This window comes from Triturus cristatus, chromosome 1_1 (assembly GCF_964204655.1).
Source record: "Triturus cristatus chromosome 1_1, aTriCri1.1, whole genome shotgun sequence".
Lineage (NCBI taxonomy): Eukaryota > Metazoa > Chordata > Amphibia > Caudata > Salamandridae > Triturus > Triturus cristatus.
The window spans coordinates 1,093,773,394-1,093,796,432 of record NC_140579.1 but is presented as its reverse complement, the minus strand read 5'-3'; the positions used below and the strand labels follow the sequence as shown (position 1 = coordinate 1,093,796,432).

General features: G+C 45.3%; 1 long non-coding RNA gene across 1 annotated transcript in view; it reads right to left on the bottom strand.

Moving 5' to 3' along the window:
* Positions 1–1,838: 1,838 nt before the first annotated feature.
* LOC146871616 (uncharacterized) overlaps positions 1,839–23,039 on the bottom strand; it is a 53,333-nt gene continuing 32,132 nt past the window's right edge. The window contains exon 4 of the long non-coding RNA XR_014959588.1: positions 1,839–2,367. This is a non-coding gene — a long non-coding RNA (uncharacterized LOC146871616). The remainder of the gene's footprint in view (positions 2,368–23,039) is intronic.

The following is a 23,039-nucleotide window of genomic DNA, read 5'->3' as shown; positions in this document are numbered from 1 at the left end:
GCAAGTATGGTATCCATATTTCGCAACCATGAAGGATGCGGGTGTTTTCGTCGGAGGAAGTAACTGTCCTTCCCTAGTCACAATCTCTTTGTCTTTCACAAACCATCCTTTTATTTTACTAAACAAGGATTTTTTCTTTTTCTCGGGTGAATGATAATACATCTTCTTTTCTCTTGTGAACCCTTTAGTCTTTTCTTCAACTGTATGATCTTTGGTCCAATAGCAACGCGACTCTCACTCCCGCACCAATCCTGGCGCGTCTACGTCACTGACACAATCTCAAATCCCTGCACGACTCACACTAACGCACCAATCCTGGAGCGTCTACGTCACCCTCTACTTCTCCAATCCTAGCGCGGCTTTTCACTGACGTATCAATTCAGAGCGTTTTACACCTCTGACTAGCTGTCCAATCCCAGCGCGGTCTTCCTGACGTCAGCAGTCGCTGCAGCAGCTCCTGCTCCTGACTCCTGTCTCCAGTCTACCCCTCCTTTACAAAACTACTCTGTAGACTTTGTTTCAATTTTACAATACTGTTATTTACAACATATAAACATCTCTATTGTCTGCTTCGCTAACCACAGAATAGCAATAGACCTTTCCCACGAGAATCCTGTTTTCCCCGAGAGCAGCGCTTACCTCTGCCCTACCACAGAATTGTTACTTCCGTTGATAAAGTAGCACATCCCTCTACTTCACCCTTCTACCAAGCATCAATTAACTGTTTCTCCGGATTTAAGACACATAGTTGGAAACGCAATGCTCCTGAGAAATAAAACCAGAGTTTCACAATTAACCCGAATGCTATTTCATTCACGCACTCTCACACAAGAAATGTAGTTCATTCACACAGAATCCTGTCTTTTCCGAGAACAGTGAACAGTCTGTCCTACTATAGAATTATGACATACGTTAACAAAGCAGCGCTTACCTCTACTTTGTCCTTCTAACAAGCTCAGAGAACACCTGCTACCTTTTCAGTGATAAGCGTTATCGGTATGCCAATTGGTTTCCTGGTACTTAAAGACCAAAATTTCACAGGTACCCTTCGCTATCCTTCACACTTCTCTCACACAGAAAATATCACTAATGGTAACACTCGGCGATGCTACTGAATCCAACCCAGACAATGCGCCGTGCAACTTCAATTGTTACACGGTTTCCCGTGTACCTACGGGCAACCACAATCCCGTCTTTCCCGAGAGCAGCGCTTACCTCTGCTCTGCTACGGAACTGTTACCAATTCCCGACTTCCTACATCCCAGAAGCCGTGCAGACAACATAAAACTCAATACGACTTCAACATATAGTGTTAGTACAAATATCAATACCAATCAATAATTGATAAGCTATATACATGCCAAAAATCATTAAACCAAAACAATAAAAACCATCTCTAGCTACCAGAAAAACTGCTGCAGTTCGTGTTCCTCAATTTCCCCTTTTCTACCACGGACAGAGTGATTTCGCAGTCACACACACACATACACATCACACGCTGGTGGGGCCCATAACACCAACATTCATTCTAATCAATCTATCCGTATATTTTTATTCAGAAAAAGGGGATATGACATTTGGGTTCCGAACTACACTGCTTCCCTTGATGGGAACTCGCTAACATCACTTAACAGAATCCCTCTACTCCTCCTCCCATCAAGGAGAAACACAAACCTGATCGATGAATCATTTAGTTGGAATTAGCTTAATGACTCCTTAATTCTCTGAATCAATCAATAATACATTTCAATGAAAGAACAACACAACACATGAATTCAATTAATCTTTCTTTATCTAAATCAAATGCAGGTTAGACCTAATTAGTAAATTTCATCTTTTGTCATATTTACCTATTCTGGCTATTTGTCGTTTTCTAAGTCAGAATCTGGTCCTCAATCAAATCGTCAAAGTTCTGTTCTATCATGCAGAGTCACCGTCCTCTCCGTCAGCATAACATCAGGATACTGGATATGATGGTGTGCGTTCAGAACGACCCTCTCTAGTCTACTATTATTTATACTAAAAATTTACATTCATAGGTTACAATCTTCTTTTCCAGAGCTTCTCATTGGTCTATCAAAGTACATCCTAATTCATTAGGAAACATTCGATGTCGTTCCCACAGGCTAAAAGTTCCAAAACGAATGTATGGGAACGTTGGCAATTCATGGTTTAGGTCGCAACAATTTGTATTGAAGGGTTGGCTTTTCGCCTGGTGCAGCCTTGATGGGCACAGCGATGACAGTTCACTGGCAGGTCACAGCTGCTGAGGTTTGCGCAGGTGCGTTTCTCCATTCCCTTCATTGATTTTACTTCGTAAGGTCTGATTCAGTCGACGGCCATTTTATAGCAGGCCCATATGGTCAACTTAAGCAAAGAAACACAAAAACGTCATTAATACATTGAAATGGTTAAACAGTGTTATTTCCCTTGCTAATACCCATATGTGTGTGCATTTATCTAGCCATATGCCACGTCCAAAGCCATTATTACTTGTTTATTTAAGCAGAATTCACGATAACAAAACATAAGCAACGTTTATCCTATTAATATGCATACAGACTTAGTTTACATATTATCTTTAGCCATGCAAAGCAATCCCACGTATATTCTCTTGGTTAATAAGGTTGATTAGTTTTGAAAACAACACTCCAATAATTATTATGATTAATCATTAGTCATTTTAATACAAACATATATAAATGGATTGGGTATATAAAAAGAAAACATTTTACCCGCTCCATCATTACTAGGTCAATAAACCAGGTCAACAAGTTATTGTAAAATGTAGTGGGTTCATTAATGGTCCTCGAGTTAATGAACTGCGTAATCCCACTATGGCCTAAGAATAAACAGTATTGACCTGTGTCACCCTTTCAAGTTCTTCATCTTTTCTGGGCGGGAAAAAACTGTTCCATTTTCTGTACGGGGACCTGCTAGGTTTGCTGAGTTAAAGTCCCTCACCCCTGGGTGGAGGTCATCATCAGAGGCCTTTATTAGGGTGCTTTCTCATTTCTCTGGTATTTTAGAGAGCTCTGCTTCCTTTTTAGGTCGAGCATTCGAGACCTCTTGTATATACTTTAGTATATACGTATATGTTTATGTACTTTGTGGGCTCTGGAGATCAGCCCTAGGACGTGTCTGCTTCCGTTTAGGAACTTTTTTCTGTTCAACTACCTCTATTTAACTGTCTTGATAGAAAACAATCAGTAGAGGTCAGTTAAATACCAGTATTGCTTTCTGCTTGTTCAACTGCTTCAATTTAACTGTCTTGACAGAAAACGACCAGTAGAGGTCAGTAAAATACCAGAATTGCTTTCTGCTGAGGGACTTTCTTTTTTTTAATTTTTCTGGCAACTGCCTCTATTTAACTTTCTTGATAGAAAACGACCAGCAGAGGTAAGTAAAATACCAGAATAACTTTAGCAGTCTCTAGATTCCAGTCCAGAGAAAATGTCTTTCACAAGCACCTGTAGAGAATAATATTTTTTTCAAATCTTGTATTTTCAGTGATGTGACCACCGAATGCCCTGATTTTATATTAAAAACAGAGCTTTGGACTATACCATTTGCTGCTGAAAGGCAATATTTCTCTCCATGTGTTCCCTTGCCTGACGTGTCACGCAGTTTGGTGCTTACTTTCCCTCCATTTTAAAGAACAGTAAATGTTTCAGCACCCAGGCTAATATGCTGCATAGCTAAATACACATAAGGTCCCAAAGGCGAGACCGATTGCATTGCAAATGCTTGTTTATATTAGCAGTTCAAGCTATGGTCGCTCCCTCAGAGTTCATCTGGCAGCTGCGGGTAGCAGCTGATGCAGGTGCTTGCACTACTCTGGGTTGCACTGTCATGCCCTAACTTTGTGGATTGTGAAGCTCACTTGTTCTTCAATATATTGTTCGGTTGATGTTTATGATGGGAGGTTTACTTTCTTGAAGTGGATGCGACTATGCTCCGCTTTCCCTGGATATCTAACTGGTTTAGTATTAGTTTGTATATGGTGTACATTATGAGGTACTCTAAGCACCCACCGAAAGAAAAGAACCGAAAGATACAATAGAGCATCATATACAATATGCTCTGGAGAACAGCAAGATCTTGAGCCAAGTCTTACACACAGGTAACAAAGAAGTCACTGAAATATCATGGAGGGAGCTAGTTTCAAAGCAAAAATCCCCTCTCTTCCGATGGCCCCTGAAAGAATGCATCAATATCTAACTGATTACAGAAGGCCAGTTAGCCAAAGAGACTTATCTTGTTGTTGGGGACTTTCATCTGTTTGTGGGCGATCATGTCTGGTATTGAAACTGAAATGTGTTTGAAAAGGAGTGTGGAGATCTTAGGGATATCATTAGCTGCATAATGTACAAGTTATATCCAGCCAGTGTGACTTGCTCAATTATGGAGGGATTAAAATGTATGTGAGTGGCTCAAAAGAATCTGAAGCCTCAAATTTAACATGGCAGCAAGGCTAGCTGAACAGCGTTGCAGTAGTTTACCGTACTGCCAGGCCAAAGTCTTCTTGAGGGATAACAGATTGTCAGGGATCAAAGCATTGCATACCAACAAATCAGAAGATGTGACCACATCGATCAGAGTTAGAGGAGAGAGATTTTTACTGTCAATGTTCTTATTTGAAAATAAAGTTTAGGGTGAACTTCAAAATGAAATACATCTACAAAATCTGAGTGTACTTTGTCGCATAAAAACTATAGTTATTTGTTTATATAACATATCTCAGTACAAGTTTATCTGTAAACAATGCTTCACCTGGAAATATATGTTATTCAATAAATATCATCACCCTCTGTAGTATGAGAGATAGGAAGGCACAGGGAGGCATGTGTAGAGAATAATTGCACACTCCTAAAATGTTTCTTACATCAGGATTAACGTGTCACAATTAGCCATAAATAGTTTACTCATGCTTCTGTAGATAGTACTTCCAGGTATCTGTGAATAGCGCCTCGTCCCCTCTGATTTCTGAACACATCCAAATGCGCTGTGCCTATTTTTAGGTCCTTTGACCTCATTACTAATGAGACAGAAAGAATGTTCTCCAGTTTACCTAAATTACTCATTTAAGTTGTCACACAGCATGTACTTCTGGGTTCGTTTTAAACCCATGCTAAACCTGAAAGTAGGTGCAAATGGAGTACGGGCACTCTTTTAGATGGCAAGCTGAGGGTAAATTGTGCTCGGACCTAGGATTTGTGCTGCACAAAAATTCTCCAAGTACAACTAGTGAATTCTAACTAAAGGGACAATTCAGCAATATAAATGATACAGCACCCCATTCAGGACTAAGAATGAGGGATGTTGTCAGTGAGAGATGTATGCAAAACTTGCTATCATTCATCCAGATGACCCAACCTGTAGAGGGGAGAGGTGATATAGCAGGAGTTCCCTGACAGTGGCGGCTGGCATGGATTGGGGGTGGCGGGCGGGTGAGGGTTGGTGACGGGGGAGTAGAAAATATAAAAATAACATAACTCTTCGCCAGCCGCCTCTCTCCCCTGCTTCACTTCCGTCGAGTCTGTAACGAAAGCAGAAAACACAGGCTTCCCTAAGCAATCACAGTGCTGCAATGCAGCGTTGTGATTGGTCTGTGCACCGTGGATTGCCGCTCACACTGGGACAGGGAGTCTGTGCATGATCCTCAGCAGGCTGTGTATTACAGCCTGGCGGGGAACATGCAAAGTGCGCATAACTGTTTGGCCGGGCCAAGACGGCTGGCCAAACTGTCATGGTCACCATTACTCGCCCTGTCTATGAGCAGCATAGCCCCGCCCCACAAACCTGCCTAAGAAAGGAAAAATAAAATGATAACAGCGTGTTGTTATCATTTTATTTTTCCTTTTTTGCACTGCTGAAAGCAGTGGGGCGACGCGCCTCCGCCTTAGCAGAGGAGCCAAGATCAACAGAAAGCCAGAGTTAAAATTGTTGTCACTGCTATCATATGAAAGCCCAGTACTGAGGATTTCAGGAGACCTTATAAAGGTCTGAAAAAGTGTGGAACACCCTGAGCAGGTAATTTGTAGCTGAATTATTGCAACTTAGTCTGCTCAGCATGTATTTGTCCTGCCATAGACAATGTTCCAGCTGAACTTCATTGAGTAGTTATGATTAAGTGTATCATGGCATAGCAATTTAAGTGATTTTATCATACAGAATGCCAAAGGTGCAAAGTTTTGGTCTCAGATTCGCTGAGTCACTCTTCATTTCGTAGGGCTAAAGCACACTTGTTCTGTGGTTAGGGGATTTGTTGTCTTTAATGGGATGCCTGTGGGGGACAGTGCTCTCTGGAAGTGCCCACATTCATTCACTCCAGGAGAAGACTAGTTCTTCAAACACTACGAACAAAGAGGCATATCATCAAGTGGCAGCGATAATTATCGCTGGCCGCCTTTAACGTGCACATTCCTAACGCCGTCTATCGCCGGACTCTATTGCCCGGTTAGCGCACTATTACCAACGTGCATCGCCGAGAGCGATAGAAATCCCGGCAATAGCGGCGGAAAGCGGCAATATTGCAGGAATTCCAGCGATAAAAAACAGCGTATGGGGAAACGTTGTAGATAGGGAGATGTGGACTTAGTTTAACAATCCACTTCCCATGATATATATGCCTAAGTAGGAAAAATAGCAGGCGTAAGAAACTGGCGATATAATCCCGGTTAGCGCTACTTTTTATGTCGCTAGATGGTTTAGCAATTTCATTGTTAATAGGAGGAAGCCGTGTTAACGATTATTTTCGCTGGATTCCAGGCGGGAATGCCTACCTCGCATCTCATTAGCGATGCAAGGCAAGGCGCAAAGGCTTGTCCATGCTGATAGGACCGCTTTTCGCCCCAAAAACGGACGCTAAAGCGGCGATAATTTTAACGCCGGGGCTTGTTCATATGCCCCAAAGAGTTTAGAAACATGAGCTGTGGATTTAAATTGAGATGTGTATAGAAAGTTGTCTTTATTTGGCTGTAGTATGACATTATCTGTCACCCTTCACCACTCCAAAATCAGTGAATTAGAGTTATCTTCGTTCAGAAGTCTTCGGTGAACATCAGCCTGTATATTTATGAATAAAGTAATCTGACTATTAACATTACATTTTGTAACAAACATCCCACAATTTTATTATTTGAGAATATCCATCAATTTGAAACAGTGGAACCAGGATCGAAACACTTTTGTTACTTACAAGTGTAAAATCATCATAACTGAGAATGAAAGTTTCAATAGAATGACTGTAGAAATATCATATTTTTTAAAATATTGCCCCGTGTCAAGCATAACAAGCAGTGGCATAGTCAATAGGTCTCGCTTTTGGGACCTTCTAAGTATTTAGTTATGCAGCACAATATCCTTGGTGCAACCACATCAACTGTTGCATGGCTAAACACTTATAAGGTCCCAAAGGCGAGACCTATTGGCTATGCCAATGCTTGGTGTGGGTGTATGTGTGGTTGTGTGTGTGGTGATGTGTGGTTGTGTGTGTAGTTGTGTGTGTGTGTGTGTGGTTGTGTGTGTGTGTGGTTGTGCTGTGGTTGTGTGTGTGTGGTTGTGTGTGTGTGGTTGTGTGTGTGGGTGTGGTTGTGTGTGGTTGTGTGTGTGGGGTTGTGGTTGTGTGTGTGGTTGGTGTGTGGTTGGTGTGTGTGTGTGTGTGTGGTTGTGTGTATGGTTGTGGTTGTGTGTGTGGTTGTGTGTGTGCTTGTGTGTGGGTGCGGTTGTGGGTGTGGGCATGTGTGTGGATGTGTGGTTGGGTGTGTGGGTGTGGTTATGTGTGTCATGTGTGTGTGTGTGGTTGTGTGTGTGTGGTTGTGTGTGTGTGGTTGTGTGTGTGTGGTTGTGTGTGTGTGGTTGTGTGTGTGTGGTTGTGTGTGTGGTTGTGTGTGTGGTTGTGTGTGTGTATGGTTGTATGTGTGGTTGTATGTGTGGTTGTGTGTGTGGTTGTATGTGTGGTTGTGTGTGTGGTTGTGTGTGTGGTTGTGTGTGTGTGGTTGTGTGTGGTTGTGTTTGTGTGGTTGTGTGTGTGTGGTTGTGTGTGTGTGGTTGTGTGTGTGTGCGGTTGTGTGTGTGGTTGTGGTTGTGTGTGGTTGTAGTTGTGTGTGTGGTTGTGTGTGCGGTTGTATGTGTGTGGTTGTATGTGTGTGGTTGTGTGTGTTTGTGTGTGTGTTTGTGTGTGTGTTTGTGTGTGTGTTTGTGTGTGTGTTTGTGTGTGTGTTTGTGTGTGTGTTTGTGTGTGTGGTTGTGTGTGGTTGTGTGTGTGGTTGTGTGTGTGGTTGTGTGTGTGGTTGTGTGTGTGTGGTTGTGTGTGTGGTTGTGTGTGTGGTTGTGTGTGTATGGTTGTGTGTGGTTGTATGTGTGGTTGTGTGTGTGGTTGTGTGTGTGGTTGTGTGTGGTTGTGTGTGTGGTTGTGTCTGTGGTTGTGTGTGGTTGTGTTTGTGTGGTTGTGTGTGTGTGGTTGTGTTTGTGTGCGGTTGTGTTTGTGTGCGGTTGTGTGTGTGGTTGTGTGTGTTGTGTGTGTGGTTGTGGTTGTGTGTGGTTGTAGTTGTGTGTGTGGTTGTGTGTGTGGTTGTTTGTGTGGTTGTGTGTGTGTGGTTGTGGTTGTGTGTGGTTGTGTGGTTGTGTGTGTGGTTGTTTGTGTGGTTGTGTGTGTGTGGTTGTGTGTGTGGTTGTGTGTGTGGTTGTATGTGTGTGGTTGTATGTGTGTGGTTGTGTGTGTTTGTGTGTGTGGTTGTGTGTGGTTGTGTGTGGTTGTGGTTGTGTGTGTGGTTGTGTGGTTGGGTGTGGGGTTGGGTGTGGGGTTGGGTGTGGGGTTGGGTGTGGGGTTGGGTGTGGGGTTGGGTGTGGGGTTGGGTGTGGGGTTGGGTGTGGGGTTGGGTGTGGGGTTGGGTGTGGGGTTGGGTGTGGGGTTGTGTGTGGGGTTGTGTGTGTGGTTGTGGTTGTGTGTGGTTGTGTGGTTGTGTGGGGTTGGGTATGGGGTTGTGTGTGTGGTTGTGTGTGGTTGTGTGTGTGTGGTTGTGTGTGTGTGGTTGTGTGTGTGGTTGTGTGTATGTGTGTGGTTGTGCGTGTGGTTGTGCGTGTGGTTGTGGTTGTGTGTGACAGTAATACTAAAGGCATCTCAAAATAAAGGAACACAAACATTGAGTTTGTGGAAAGAGAAAGCACGTTGTAAGTCAAACAGGCGCAGCAAAGCATTGACACAACAACAAAACAAACAAGATCACTTAGCGAAAACTGAGTGCTGATAATGGATACACATAGCCCATCATCTTAAGAGTTTGATTGCAGCCAATGTGCACTCAAACCTGCCCCCTCCTTGTGGTTGTGTGGTTGTGTGGTTGGATGTGGTTGTGGTTGTGTGGGTGTGGGTGTGGTTGTGTGTGTGTGGGTGTGTGTGGTTGCATGTGTGGTTGTGTGTGTGATTGTGTGTGGTTGTGTGTGATTTTGTGTGTGGTTGTGTGTGTGTGGGTGTGTGTGGTTGTGTGTGTGGTTGTGGTTGTGTGTGTGGTTGTATGTGTGTGCCGTTGTGTGTGTGTTCTGTATGTGGTTGTGTGTGTTGTGTGTGTGGTTGTGTGGCTGTATGTGTGGATGTGTGTGTGGTTGTGTGTGTGGCTGTGTGTGTGGTTGTGGTTGTGTGTGTGACAGTAATACTAAATGAATCTCAAATAAAGGAACACAAACATCGAGTTTGTGAAAAGAGAAAGCACGTTGTAAGTCAAACGGGCGCAGCAAAGCATTAACACAACAACAAAACAAACAAGATCACTTAGCGAAAACTGAGTGCTGATAATGGATACACACAGCCCATCATCTTAAGAGTTCGATTGCAGCCAATATGCACTCAAACCTGCCCCCTCCTTGTGAGTTGCACCCCATATTTCATGTGTTGTAACTGCTGCACCCACCATAGCGCTTTGAGATCTAAAGCACTACATAGGTCTAATAGATTAACCAGTCGCCAACATGCTGTGCTTTTAAAGAGAATGTGCCAAAAGTTTCCAGCTTCCTCATCATGTCCTCATGATACCGCCAACGAAAAGACTCCCTGAATGGTGCAACGGACATGAAGCAGCCGCTGCGATCAGAAATAAACACTGTGAACGTTGTCCAGTTTCACAGTAACATTAGCTTAATGTTCTTTAAGTCACAAAACAGTAATACTAAAAGCATCTCAAAATAAAGGAACAACGAAAGGACTCCCTGAATGGTGCAACGGACATGAAGCTGCTGCTGCGATCAGAAATAAACACTGTGAACGTTGTCCAGTTTCACAGTAACATTTCCTTAATGTTCTTTAAGTCACAAAACAGTAATACTAAAAGCATCTCAAAATAAAGGAACACAAACATCGAGTTTGTGGAAAGAGAAAGCACATTGGAAGTCAAACGGGCACAGCAAAGCATTCACACAACAACATGTTCTTTGATGTTTGATTTTCTTTGAACGAGAACATCAAAGAGGCGCCTCAAAAGTGATTGCGGGCAAAAGTGAAAGTGATCGCGGGTGCTTAATGAGCATGGCGAGGTTTGCCAGCCTCTGCTCCTAAGCGTGTTGTGGTTGTGTGTGTGTGGTTGTGTGGTTGGGTATGGGGTTGTGTGTGGGGTTGTGTGTGTGGTTGTGTGTGTGTGGTTGTGTGTGTGGTTGTGGTTGGGTGTGGTTATGGGTGTGGTTGGGTGTGGTTGTGGTTGTGTGTGTGGTTGTGGTTGTGTATATGGTTGTGGTTGTGTGTGTGTGGTTGTGTGTGTGTAGTTGTGTGTGTGTGTGGTTGTGTGTGTGATTGTGTGTGTATGTGTGGTTGTGTGTGTGTTTGTGTGTGTGGTTGTGTGTGTGGTTGTGTGTGTGTGGTTGTATGTGTGGTTGTGGTTGGGTGTAGGGTTGTGTGTGGGGTTGGGTGTGGGGTTGTGTGTGGGGTTGTGTGTGGGGTTCTGTTTGGTTGTGTGTATGTGGTTCTGTGTGTGGTTGTGTGTGTGTGGTTGTGTGTATGGTTCTGTGTGTGTGGTTGTGGTTGTGTGTGTGATTGTGTGAGTGGTTGTGTGTGATTGTGTGTGGTTGTGTGTGGTTGTGGTTGTGTGTATGTGGTTGTGTGTGTGGGTGTGGTTGTGTGTGGGTGTGGTTGTGGGTGTGGTTGTGTGGTGCGTGGTTGTGTGTGTGTGGTTGTGTGTGATTGTGTGTGTGGTTGTGTGTGTGAGTGTGTGGTTGTGTGTGTGATTGTGTTTGTGGTTGTGTGGTTGGGTATGGGGTTGTGTGTGGGGTTGGTTGTGGGGTTGTGTGTGTGGTTGTGTGTGTGTGGCTGTGTGTGGTTGTGTGTGTGGTTGTGTGTGTGGTTGTGTGTGTGGTTGTGTGTGTGTGTGTGGTTGTGTGTGTGTGTGTGGTTGTGGGTGTGGTTGTGGGTGTGGTTGTGTGTGGTTGTGTGTGTTTGTGTGTGTGGTTGTGTGTGGTTGTGTGTGTGTGGTTGTGGTTGTGTGTGTGGGTGTGGGGTTGGGTGTGGGGTTGGGTGTGGGGTTGTGTGTGTGGTTGTGTGTGGTTGTGTGTGTGTGGTTGTGTGTGTGTGATTGTTTTTGTGGTTGTGTGGTTATGGGTGTGGTTGTGTGTGTGTGTGGTTGTGTGTATGTGTGTGGTTGTGTGTGTGGTTGTGTGTATGTGTGTGGTTGTGTGTGTGGTTGTGTGTGTGTGGTTGTATGTGTGGTTGTGAGTGTGGTTGTGTGGTTGTGCGTGTGGTTGTGTGTGTGGTTGTGCGTGTGGTTGTGGTTGTGTGTGACAGTAATACTAAAGGCATCTCAAAATGAAGGAACACAAACATTGAGTTTGTTGAAAGAGAAAGCACATTGTAAGTCAAACGGGCGCAGCAAAGCATTGACACAACAACAAAACAAACAAGATCACTTAGCGAAAACTGAGTGCTGATAATGGATACACATAGCCCATCATCTTAAGAGTTTGATTGCAGCCAATGTGCAATCAAACCTGCCCCCTCCTTGTGGTTGTGTGGTTGGGTGTGGATGTGGTTGTGGGTGTGGTTGTGTGGGTGTGGGTGTGGTTGTGTGTGGTTGTGTGTATGGTTGTGTATATGGTTGTGGTTGTGTGTGTGTGGTTGTGTGTGTGTAGTTGTGTGTGTGTGGTTGTGTGTGTGATTGTGTGGTTGTGTGTGTGGTTGTGTGTGTGGTTGTGTGTGTGGTTGTGTGTGTGGTTGTGTGTGTGGTTGTGTGTGTGTGGTTGTATGTGTGGTTGTGGTTGGGTGTAGGGTTGTGTGTGGGGTTGGGTGTGGGGTTGGGTGTGGGGTTGGGTGTGTGGTTCTGTTTGGTTGTGTGTATGTGGTTCTGTGTGTGGTTGTGTGTGTATGGTTGTGTGTATGGTTCTGTGTGTGTGGTTGTGGTTGTGTGTGTGATTGTGTGAGTGGTTGTGTGTGTGATTGTGTGTGGTTGTATGTGTGGTTGTGTGTGGTTGTGGTTGTGTGTATGTGGTTGTGTGTGTGGGTGTGGTTGTGTGTGGGTGTGGTTGTGGGTGTGGTTGTGTGGTGTGTGGTTGTGTGTGATTGTGTGTGTGTGGTTGTGTGTGTGAGTGTGTGATTGTGTTTGTGGTTGTGTGGTTGGGTATGGGGTTGTGTGTGGGGTTGGTTGTGGGGTTGTGTGTGTGGTTGTGTGTGTGGCTGTGTGTGGGTGTGTGTGTGTGTGGTTGTGGGTGTGGTTGTGGTTGTGTGTGTTTGTGTGTGTTTGTGTGTGTGGTTGTTTGTGTGTGGTTGTTTGTGTGTGGTTGTGGTTGTGGGGTTGGGTGTGGGGTTGGGTGTGGGGTTGGGTGTGGGGTTGTGTGTGTGGTTGTGTGTGGTTGTGTGTGTGTGGTTGTGTGTGTGTGATTGTTTTTGTGGTTGTGTGGTTGTGGGTGTGGTTGTGTGTGTGTGTGTGTGTGTGGTTGTGTGTATGTGTGTGGTTGTGTGTGTGGTTGTGTGTGTGTGTGGTTGTGTGTATGTGTGTGGTTGTGTGTGTGGTTGTATGTGTGGTTGTGAGTGTGGTTGTGTGTGTGGTTGTGTGTGTGTGGTTGTATGTGTGGTTGTGGTTGGGTGTAGGGTTGTGTGTGGGGTTGTGTGTGGGGTTGGGTGTGGGGTTGTGTGTGGTTCTGTTTGGTTGTGTGTATGTGGTTCTGTGTGTGGTTGTGTGTGTGTGGTTGTGTGTATGGTTCTGTGTGTGTGGTTGTGGTTGTGTGTGTGATTGTGTGTGTGGTTGTGTGTGGTTGTGGTTGTGTGTATGTGGTTGTGTGTATGTGGTTGTGTGTGTGGGTGTGGTTGTGTGTGGGTGTGGTTGTGGGTGTGGTTGTGTGGTGTGTGGTTGTGTGTGTGGTTGTGTGTGATTGTGTGTGTGTGGTTGTGTGTGTGAGTGTGTGATTGTGTTTGTGGTTGTGTGGTTGGGTATGGGGTTGTGTGTGGGGTTGGTTGTGGGGTTGTGTGTGTGGTTGTGTGTGTGTGGCTGTGTGTGGTTGTGTGTGTGGTTGTGTGTGTGGTTGTGTGTGTGTGTGGTTGTGTGTGTGTGTGGTTGTGGGTGTGGTTGTGGGTGTGGTTGTGTGTGTTTGTGTGTGTGGTTGTGTGTGGTTGTTTGTGTGTGGTTGTGGTTGTGGGGTTGGGTGTGGGGTTGGGTGTGGGGTTGGGTGTGTGGTTGTGTGTGTTTGTGTGTGTGTGGTTGTGTGTGTGTGTGATTGTTTTTGTGGTTGTGTGGTTGTGGGTGTGGTTGTGTGTGTGTGTGGTTGTGTGTATGTGTGTGGTTGTGTGTATGTGTGTGTGGTTGTGTGTGTGTGTGTGTGTGGTTGTGTGTATGTGTGTGGTTGTGTGTGTGGTTGTGTGTGTGTGGTTGTATGTGTGGTTGTGAGTGTGGTTGTGTGGTTGTGCGTGTGGTTGTGTGTGTGGTTGTGCGTGTGGTTGTGGTTGTGTGTGACAGTAATACTAAAGGCATCTCAAAATGAAGGAACACAAACATTGAGTTTGTGGAAAGAGAAAGCACATTGTAAGTCAAACGGGCGCAGCAAAGCATTGACACAACAGCAAAACAAACAAGATCACTTAGCGAAAACTGAGTGCTGATAATGGATACACATAGCCCATCATCTTAAGAGTTTGATTGCAGCCAATGTGCAATCAAACCTGCCCCCTCCTTGTGGTTGTGTGGTTGGGTGTGGTTGTGGGTGTGGTTGTGTGGGTGTGGGTGTGGTTGTGTGTGTGGTTGTGTGTGTGTGGTTGTGTGTGTGTGGTTGCAAGTGTGGTTGTGTGTGTGTGGTTGTGTGTGTGGTTGTGTGTGATTGTGTGTGATTTTGTGTGTGGTTGTGTGTGTGGTTGTGTGTGTGGTTGTGTGTGTGGTTGTGTGTGTGGTTGTGTGTGGTTGTGTGTGTGTGTGTGTGGGTGTGTGTGTGTGTGGTTGTATGTGTGTGCCGTTGTGTGTGTGTTGTGTATGTGGTTGTGTGTGGTTGTGTGTGGTTGTGTGTGTGACAGTAATACTAAATGAATCTCAAAATAAAGGAACACAAACATCAAGTTTGTGAAAAGAGAAAGCACGTTGTAAGTCAAACGGGCGCAGCAAAGCATTAACACAACAACAAAACAAACAAGATCACTTAGCGAAAACTGAGTGCTGATAATGGATACACACAGCCCATCATCTTAAGAGTTCGATTGCAGCCAATATGCACTCAAACCTGCCCCCTCCTTGTGAGTTGCACCCCATATTTCATGTGTTGTAACTGCTGCACCCACCATAGCGCTTTGAGATCTAAAGCGCTACATAGGTCTAATAGATTAACCAGTCGCCAACATGCTGTGCTTTTAAAGAGAATGTGCCAAAAGTTTCCAGCTTCCTCATCATGTCCTCATGATACCGCCAACGAAAGGACTCCCTGAATGGTGCAACGGACATGAAGCAGCCGCTGCGATCAGAAATAAACACTGTGAACGTTGTCCAGTTTCACAGTAACATTAGCTTAATGTTCTTTAGTCACAAAACAGTAATACTAAAAGCATCTCAAAATAAAGGAACAACGAAAGGACTCCCTGAATGGTGCAACGGACATGAAGCTGCTGCTGCGATCAGAAATAAACACTGTGAACGTTGTCCAGTTTCACAGTAACATTTCCTTAATGTTCTTTAAGTCACAAAACAGTAATACTAAAAGCATCTCAAAATAAAGGAACACAAACATCGAGTTTGTGGAAAGAGAAAGCACATTGGAAGTCAAACGGGCACAGCAAAGCATTCACACAACAACATGTTCTTTGATGTTTGATGTTCTTTGAACGAGAACATCAAAGGGGCGCGGCGAAAGTGATTGCGGGCGAAAGTGATCGCGGGTGCTTAATGAGCATGGCGAGGTTTGCCAGCCTCTGCTCCTAAGCGTATTGTGTGTTGTGGTTGTGTGTGTGTGGTTGTGTGTGGGGTTGTGTGTGGGGTTGTGTGTGGGGTTGTGTGTGTGGTTGTGTGGGGTTATGTGTGTGTGGTTGTGTGTGTGGTTGTATGGTTGTGGGTGTGGTTGTGGGTGTGGTTGTGTGTGTGTGTGGTTGTGGTTGTGTGTGTGGTTGTGTGTGTGGTTGTGTGTGTGGTTGTGTGTGTGTGTGGGTGTGGTTGTGTGTGTGTGTGTGTGTGTGTGGGTGGGTGGGTGGGTGGGTGGGTATGGGTGTGGTTGGGTGTGGGTGTGGGTGTGGTTGTGGGTGTGGTTGTGGGTGTGTGGTTGTGTGTGTGTGGTTGTGTGTGTGGATGTGTGTGTGGCTGTGTGTGTGTGGTTGTGTGTGGCTGTGTGTGTGTGTTTGTGTGTGTGTTTGTGTGTGTGGTTGGGTGTCAAGAATCAGTACCTGAGACTTGCAGTTCCACAGGAGCTGAATGGCTGAAGACCAAATCTAGTGTCAAGGTCCTAATGCCCCGTCACCCCTAAGCCAGAATAATCTCTGATCTCAGGAACAAGGGGGAAAGGGGAATGGGAAATAAACAAGAGAGACTGCCACTCTGGTGCCTTCACTGCAATTATTCAGGAGGAATAACGTGCACCTGTAACGATAAGCGGAGGATTACTAAGTTCTGGAATTCTATGGGAACACAATTATTTACAATTGCATTTCACTTCACATTTACCCGATTCTTAGTGGTTTTAGCCTCTCTCTTATACTGTTGGATTATTTTGATGTACTGTCTTCAATTCAAAAGTAGGAAAAAAGTAAGTTCTAAGTTAACATCCATAACGTAAGCTCATACAGTCTTTCTTCTTCTTTTCAAAGACCCTTCCGAAGTGAAATTGAAGTTATTGTCGGTAAGTATGAATATATATATATATATATATATATATATATATATATATATATATTTATATCTACTTGTTGAGGAAATACGTTTCTTAGTGGCAAGATTGAAGAATAATGTCTCTAGCAACCACTGCTGTTGACTCAATATAGTTGCGCAAATGATAAACAAAGTTTTTTAAGAAAAAAATGTCTTTGTGCTTAAGCGCTGGCATGTAGGCTAAAAACTGAGGCAGAACTTGAGCTACATGAGAACCTAGCGCCTATTAAATTAAAAAGTATCATAAGCACTTCAGAAAATTCGAGGAAATAAATACCTGAAAGTTCCTTGGACCATAGGAACTAGATACGTGAAAAAATGATAACTGAATGCCAAAATTTCGGTACCTGAAGGACGCCCAGAAACTAGTAACGATTCACCTTGCTAAATTAACTACGGAATGTGAGCAAAATTCCTTCTCTCTGTCAGGAGTCCTTGAGTCTCTGTGGAGCATGAAGCGATACGAGTTGTCTCAGAAAAATTACAGTTGAAGTGCACTGAGTCGTGGGGGAGCGCGCACAATGCAGCTGGGCTGATGACAGGCAGCAGAGAGAAACACTAGAACGCTAACTCCCTGCTAATGTCTTCCATGTTGGGTGTCCCTGACTGAGCGAAACTCCTTGCTACCAAATCACGCCATCTAATGGGTGAATGCAAGAGTGTGTAACACTGCCTACACTTAAAAACGGGACTCCTGTGTACTGACCTAGAGGAAAACTGCTCAGTCCTGGGTGTGTGGTTGGGTGTGGGGTTTTATGTGGGGTTGTGTGTGGGGTTGTGTGTGTGGTTGTGTGTGTGTGGTTGTGTGTGTGGTTGTGTGTGTGGTTGTGTGTGTGTGTATGGTTGTGTGTATGTGTGTGGTTGTGTGTATGTGTGTGGTTGTGTGTGTGCGTGTGGTTGTATGTGTGGTTGTGTGTGGTTGTGTGTGTGTGGTTGTGTGTGTGGTTGTGGTTGTGTGTGTGACAGTAATACTAAAAGCATCTCAAAATAAAGGAACACAAACATCGAGTTTGTGGAAAGAGAAAGCACGTTGTAAGTCAAACAGGTGCAGAAAAGCATTAACGCAACAACAAAACAAACAAGATCACTTAGCGAAGACTGAGTGCTGATAATGGATACACATAGCCCATCATCTTAAGGGTTCGATTGCAGCCAATGTGCACTCAAACCTGCCCCCTCCTTGTGAGTTGCACCCCATATTTCATGAGTTGTAACTGCTGCACCCACCATAGCGCTTTGAGATCTAAAGCGCTACATAGGTCTAATAGATTAACCAGTCGCCAACATGCTGTGCTTTTAAAGAGAATGTGCCAAATGTTTGCAGCTTCCTCATCATGTCCTCATGAAAGCGCCAATGAAAGGACTCCCTGAATGGTGCAACGGACATGAAGCAGCCGCTGTGATCAGAAATAAACACTGTGAACGTTGTCCAGTTTCACAGTAACATTTCCTTAATGTTCTTTAAGTCACAAAACAGTAATACTAAAAGCATCTCAAAATAAAGGAACCCAAACATCGAGTTTGTGGAAAGAGAAAGCACATTGCAAGTCAAACGGGCACAGCAAAGCATTAACACAACAACATGTTCTTTGATGTTTGATTTTCTTTGAACGAGAACATCAAAGAGGCGCCGCGAAAGTGATTGCGGGCAAAAGTGAAAGTGATCGCGGGTGCTTAATGAGCATGGCGAGGTTTGCCAGCCTCTGCTCCTAAGCGTATTGTGTGTTGTGCTTGTGTGTGTGATTGTGTGTGTGGTTGTGTGGTTGGGTATGGGGTTGTGTGTGGGGTTGTGTGTGTGGTTGTGTGTGTGGTTGTGTTTGTGGTTGTGGTTGGGTGTGGTTATGGGTGTGGTTGGGTGTGGTTGTATGTGTGTGTTTGTGTGTGTGGTTGTGTGTGTGGTTGTGGTTGTGTGTATGGTTGTGGTTGTGTGTGTGTAGTTGTGTGTGTGTTTGTGTGTGTGGTTGTGTGTGGTTGTGGTTGTGTGTATGGTTGTGGTTGTGTGTGTGTAGTTGTGTGTGTGTGTTTGTGTGTGTGGTTGTGTGGGGTTGTGTGTGTGGTTGTGTGTGTGGTTGTGGTTGTGTATATGGTTGTGGTTGTGTGTGTGTGGTTGTGTGTGTGTAGTTGTGTGTGTGGTTGTGTGTGATTGTGTGTGTATGTGTGGTTGTGTGTGTTTGTGTGTGTGGTTGTGTGTGTGTGGTTGTATGTGTGGTTGTGGTTGTGTGTGTGGTTGTGTGGTTGGGTGTGGGGTTGTGTGTGGGGTTGGGTGTGGGGTTGGGTGTGTGGTTGTGTGTGTGGTTGTGTCTGTGGTTCTGTGTGTGGTTGTGTGGTTGTGGGTGTGGTTGTGTGTGTGGTTGTGTGAGTGGTTGTGTGTGTGTGTGTGTGATTGTGTGTGTGTGGTTGTATGTGTGGTTGTGTGTATGTGGTTGTGTGTGTGGGTGTGTGTGGGTGTGGTTGTGGGTGTGGTTGTGTGTGGTTGTGTGTGTGGTTGTGTGTGATTGTGTGTGTGTGGTTGTGTGTGTGAGTGTGTGGTTGTGTGTGTGATTGTGTTTGTGGTTGTGTGGTTGGATATGGGGTTGTGTGTGGGGTTGGTTGTGGGGTTGTGTGTGTGGTTGTGTGTGTGCCTGTGTGTGGTTGTGTGTGTGGTTGTGTGTGTGGTTGTGTGTGTGGTTGTGTATGTGGTTGTGTGTGTGTGGTTGTGTGTGTGTGTGTGTGTGGTTGTGGGTGTGGTTTAGTGTGGTTGTGGGTGTGGTTGTGTGTGTGTGGTTGTGTGTGTGGTTGTGTGTGTTTGTGTGTGTGTGTGGTTGTGTGTGGTTGTGTGTGTGGTTGTGTGTGTGGTTGTGTGTGTGGTTGTGTGTGTGGTTGTGTGTGTGGTTGTGGTTGTGTGTGTGTGTGTGTGGTTGTGTGTGTGGTTGTGTGTGTGTGGTTGTGTGTGTGATTGTGTGTGTGATTGTGTGTGTGATTGTGTGTGTGTGGTTGTGGGTGAGGTTGTGTGTGGTTGTGTGTGTGTGGTTGTGTGTGTGGTTGTGGTTGTGGTTGTGTGGTTGGGTGTGGGGTTGTGTGTGGGGTTGGGTGTGGGTTTGTGTGTGGGGTTGTGTGTGTGGTTGTGTGTGTGGTTGTGTGGTTGTGTGTGTGGTTGTGTGTGTGTGTGGTTGTGTGTATGGTTGTGTGTGTGTAGTTGTGTGGTTGTGTGTGTGTGTGGTTGTATGTGTGGTTGTGTGTGTGTGTGGTTGTGTGAGTGTGGGTGTGGTTGTGTGTGTGTGTTTGTGGGTGTGGTTTGGTGTAGTTGTGTGTGTGTGGTTGTGTGTGGTTGTGTGTGTGTGTGTGTGTGTGTGTGTGTGTGTTTGTGTGTGTGGTTGGGTGTGTGGTTGTGTGTGGTTGTGTGTGTGTGGTTCTGTGTGTGGTTGTGTGGTTGGGTGTGGGGTTGTGTGTGGGGTTGTGTGTGTGGTTTTGTGTGGTTGTGTGTGTGGTTGTGTGGTTGTGTGTGTGTGGGTGTGGTTGTGTGTGTGTGGTTGTGTGTGTGGTTGTGTGTGTGACAGTAATACTAAAAGCATCTCAAAATAAAGGAACACAAACATCGAGTTTGTGGAAAGAGAAAGCACGTTGTAAGTCAAACGGGAGCAGCAAAGCATTGACACAACAACAAAAAAAACAAGATCACTTAGCGAAGACTGAGTGCTGATAATGGATACACACAGCCCATCATCTTAAGAGTTCGATTGCAGCCAATGTGCTCTCAAATCTGCCCCCTCCTTGTGAGTTGCACCCCATATTTCATGAGTTGTAACTGCTGCACCCACCATAACGCTTTGAGATCTAAAGCGCTACATAGGTCTAATAGATTAACCAGTCGCCAACATGCTGTGCTTTTAATTGAGAATGTGCCAAAAGTTTCCAACGTCCTCATCATGTCCTCATGAAAGCGCCAATGAAGGACTCCCTGAATGGTGCAACGGACATGAAGCAGCCGCTGCGATCAGAAATAAACACTGAGAACGTTGTCCAGTTTCACAGTAACATTTCCTTAATGTTCTTTAAGTCACAACACAGTAATGCTAAAAGCATCTCAAAATAAAGGAACACAAACATCGAGTTTGTGGAAAGAGAAAGCACATTGTAAGTCAAACGGGTGCAGCAAAGCATTAACACAACAACATGTTCTTTGATGTTTGATTTTCTTTGAACGAGAACATCAAAGAGGCGCCGCGAAAGTGATTGCGGGCAAAAGTGAAAGTGATCGCGGGTGCTTAATGAGCATGGCGAGGTTTGCCAGCCTCTGCTCCTAAGCGTATTGTGTGTTGTGCTTGTGTGTGTGATTGTGTGTGTGGTTGTGTGGTTGGGTATGGGGTTGTGTGTGGGGTTGTGTGTGTGGTTGTGTGTGTGGTTGTGTTTGTGGTTGTGGTTGGGTGTGGTTATGGGTGTGGTTGGGTGTGGTTGTATGTGTGTGTTTGTGTGTGTGGTTGTGTGTGTGGTTGTGGTTGTGTGTATGGTTGTGGTTGTGTGTGTGTAGTTGTGTGTGTTTGTGTGTGGTTGTGTGTGGTTGTGTGTGTGGTTGTGTGTGTGGTTGTGTGTGTGTGGTTGTGTGTGTGTAGTTGTGTGTGTGTGATTGTGTGTGTATGTGTGGTTGTGTGTGTTTGTGTGTGTGGTTGTGTGTGGTTGTGTGTGTGGTTGTGTGTGTGTGGTTGTGTGTGTGGTTGTGTGTGGTTGTGTGTATGGTTGTATGTGTGGTTGTGTGTGTGTGGTTGTGTGTGTGGTTGTGTGTATGGTTGTGTGTGTGGTTGTATGTGTGGTTGTGTGGGTGGTTGTGGTTGTGTGGGTGGTTGTGGGGTTGGGTGTGGGGTTGTGTGTGGGGTTGGGTGTGGGGTTGGGTGTGGGGTTGTGTGTGTGGTTGTGTGTGGTTGTGTGTCTGTGGTTCTGTGTGTGGTTGTGTGGTTGTGTGGTTGTGGGTGTGGTTGTGTGTGTGGGTGTGGTTGTGTGTGTGTGTGGTTGTGGGTGTGGTTGTGTGTGGTTGTGTGTGTGTGGTTGTGTGTGTGAGTGTGTGTGTGGTTGTGTGTGTGAGTGTGTGGTTGTGTGTGTGATTGTGTTTGTGGTTGTGTGGTTGGGTATGGGGTTGTGTGTGGGGTTGGTTGTGGGGTTGTGTGTGTGGTTGTGTGTGTGTGCCTGTGTGGTTGTGTGTGTGGTTGTGGGTGTGGTTGTGTGTGGTTGTGTGTATGGTTGTGTGTGTTTGGTTGTGTGTGGTTGTGTGTGTGGTTGTGTGTGTGGTTGTGTGTGTGGTTGTGTGTGTGGTTGTGTGTGTGGTTGTGTGTGTGGTTGTGTGTGTGTGGTTGTGGGTGAGGTTGTGTGTGGTTGTGTGTGTGGTTGTGTGTGTGTGGTTGTGTGTGTGTGGTTGTGTGTGTGGTTGTGTGTGTGGTTGTGGTTGTGTGGTTGGGTGTGGGGTTGTGTGTGGGGTTGGGTGTGGGTTTGTGTGTGGGGTTGTGTGTGTGGTTGTGTGTGTGGTTGTGTGGTTGTGTGTGTGGGTGTGGTTGTGTGTGTGTGTGGTTGTGTGTGTGGTTGTGTGTATGGTTGTGTGTGTGGTTGTGTGTGTGTGGTTGTATGTGTGGTTGTGTGAGTGTGGGTGTGGTTGTGTGTGTGTGGTTGTGGGTGTGGTTTGGTGTGGGTGTGTGTGTGGTTGTGTGTGTGGTTGTGTGTGTGTGTGTTTGTGTGTGTGGTTGTGTGTGGTTGTGTGTGTGTGGTTCTGTGTGTGGTTGTGTGGTTGGGTGTGGGGTTGTGTGTGTGGTTGTGTGTGGTTGTGTGTGGTTGTGTGGTTGTGTGTGTGTGGGTGTGGTTGTGTGTGTGTGGTTGTGTGTGTGGTTGTGTGTGTGACAGTAATACTAAAAGCATCTCAAAATAAAGGAACACAAACATCGAGTTTGTGGAAAGAGAAAGCACGTTGTAAGTCAAATGGGCGCAGCAAAGCATTGACACAACAACAAAACAAACAAGATCACTTAGCGAAGACTGAGTGCTGATAATGGATACACACAGCCCATCATCTTAAGAGTTCGATTGCAGCCAATGTGCTCTCAAATCTGCCCCCTCCTTGTGAGTTGCACCCCATATTTCATGAGTTGTAACTGCTGCACCCACCATAACGCTTTGAGATCTAAAGCACTACATAGGTCTAATAGATTAACCAGTCGCCAACATGCTGTGCTTTTAAAGAGAATGTGCCAAAAGTTTCCAGCTTCCTCATCATGTCCTCATGAAAGCGCCAATGAAGGACTCCCTGAATGGTGCAACGGACATGAAGCAGCCGCTGCGATCAGAAATAAACACTGAGAACGTTGTCCAGTTTCACAGTAACATTTCCTTAATGTTCTTTAAGTCACAACACAGTAATGCTAAAAGCATCTCAAAATAAAGGAACACAAACATCGAGTTTGTGGAAAGAGAAAGCACATTGTAAGTCAAACGGGCGCAGCAAAGCATTAACACAGCAACATGCTGTTTGATGTTTGATGTTCTTTGAACGAGAACTTCAAAGGGGCGGCGCGAAAGTGATCGCGGGTTAAAGTGAAAGTGATCGCGGGTGCTTAATGAGCATGACTAGGTTTGCCAGCCTCTGCTCCTAAGTGCGTTGTGTGTTGTGGTTGTGTGTGTGTGGTTGTGTGTGTGGTTGTGTGGTTGGGTGTGGGGTTGTGTGTGGGGTTGTGTGTGTGGTTGTGTGTGTGGTTGTGCGTGTGTGGTTGTGCGTGT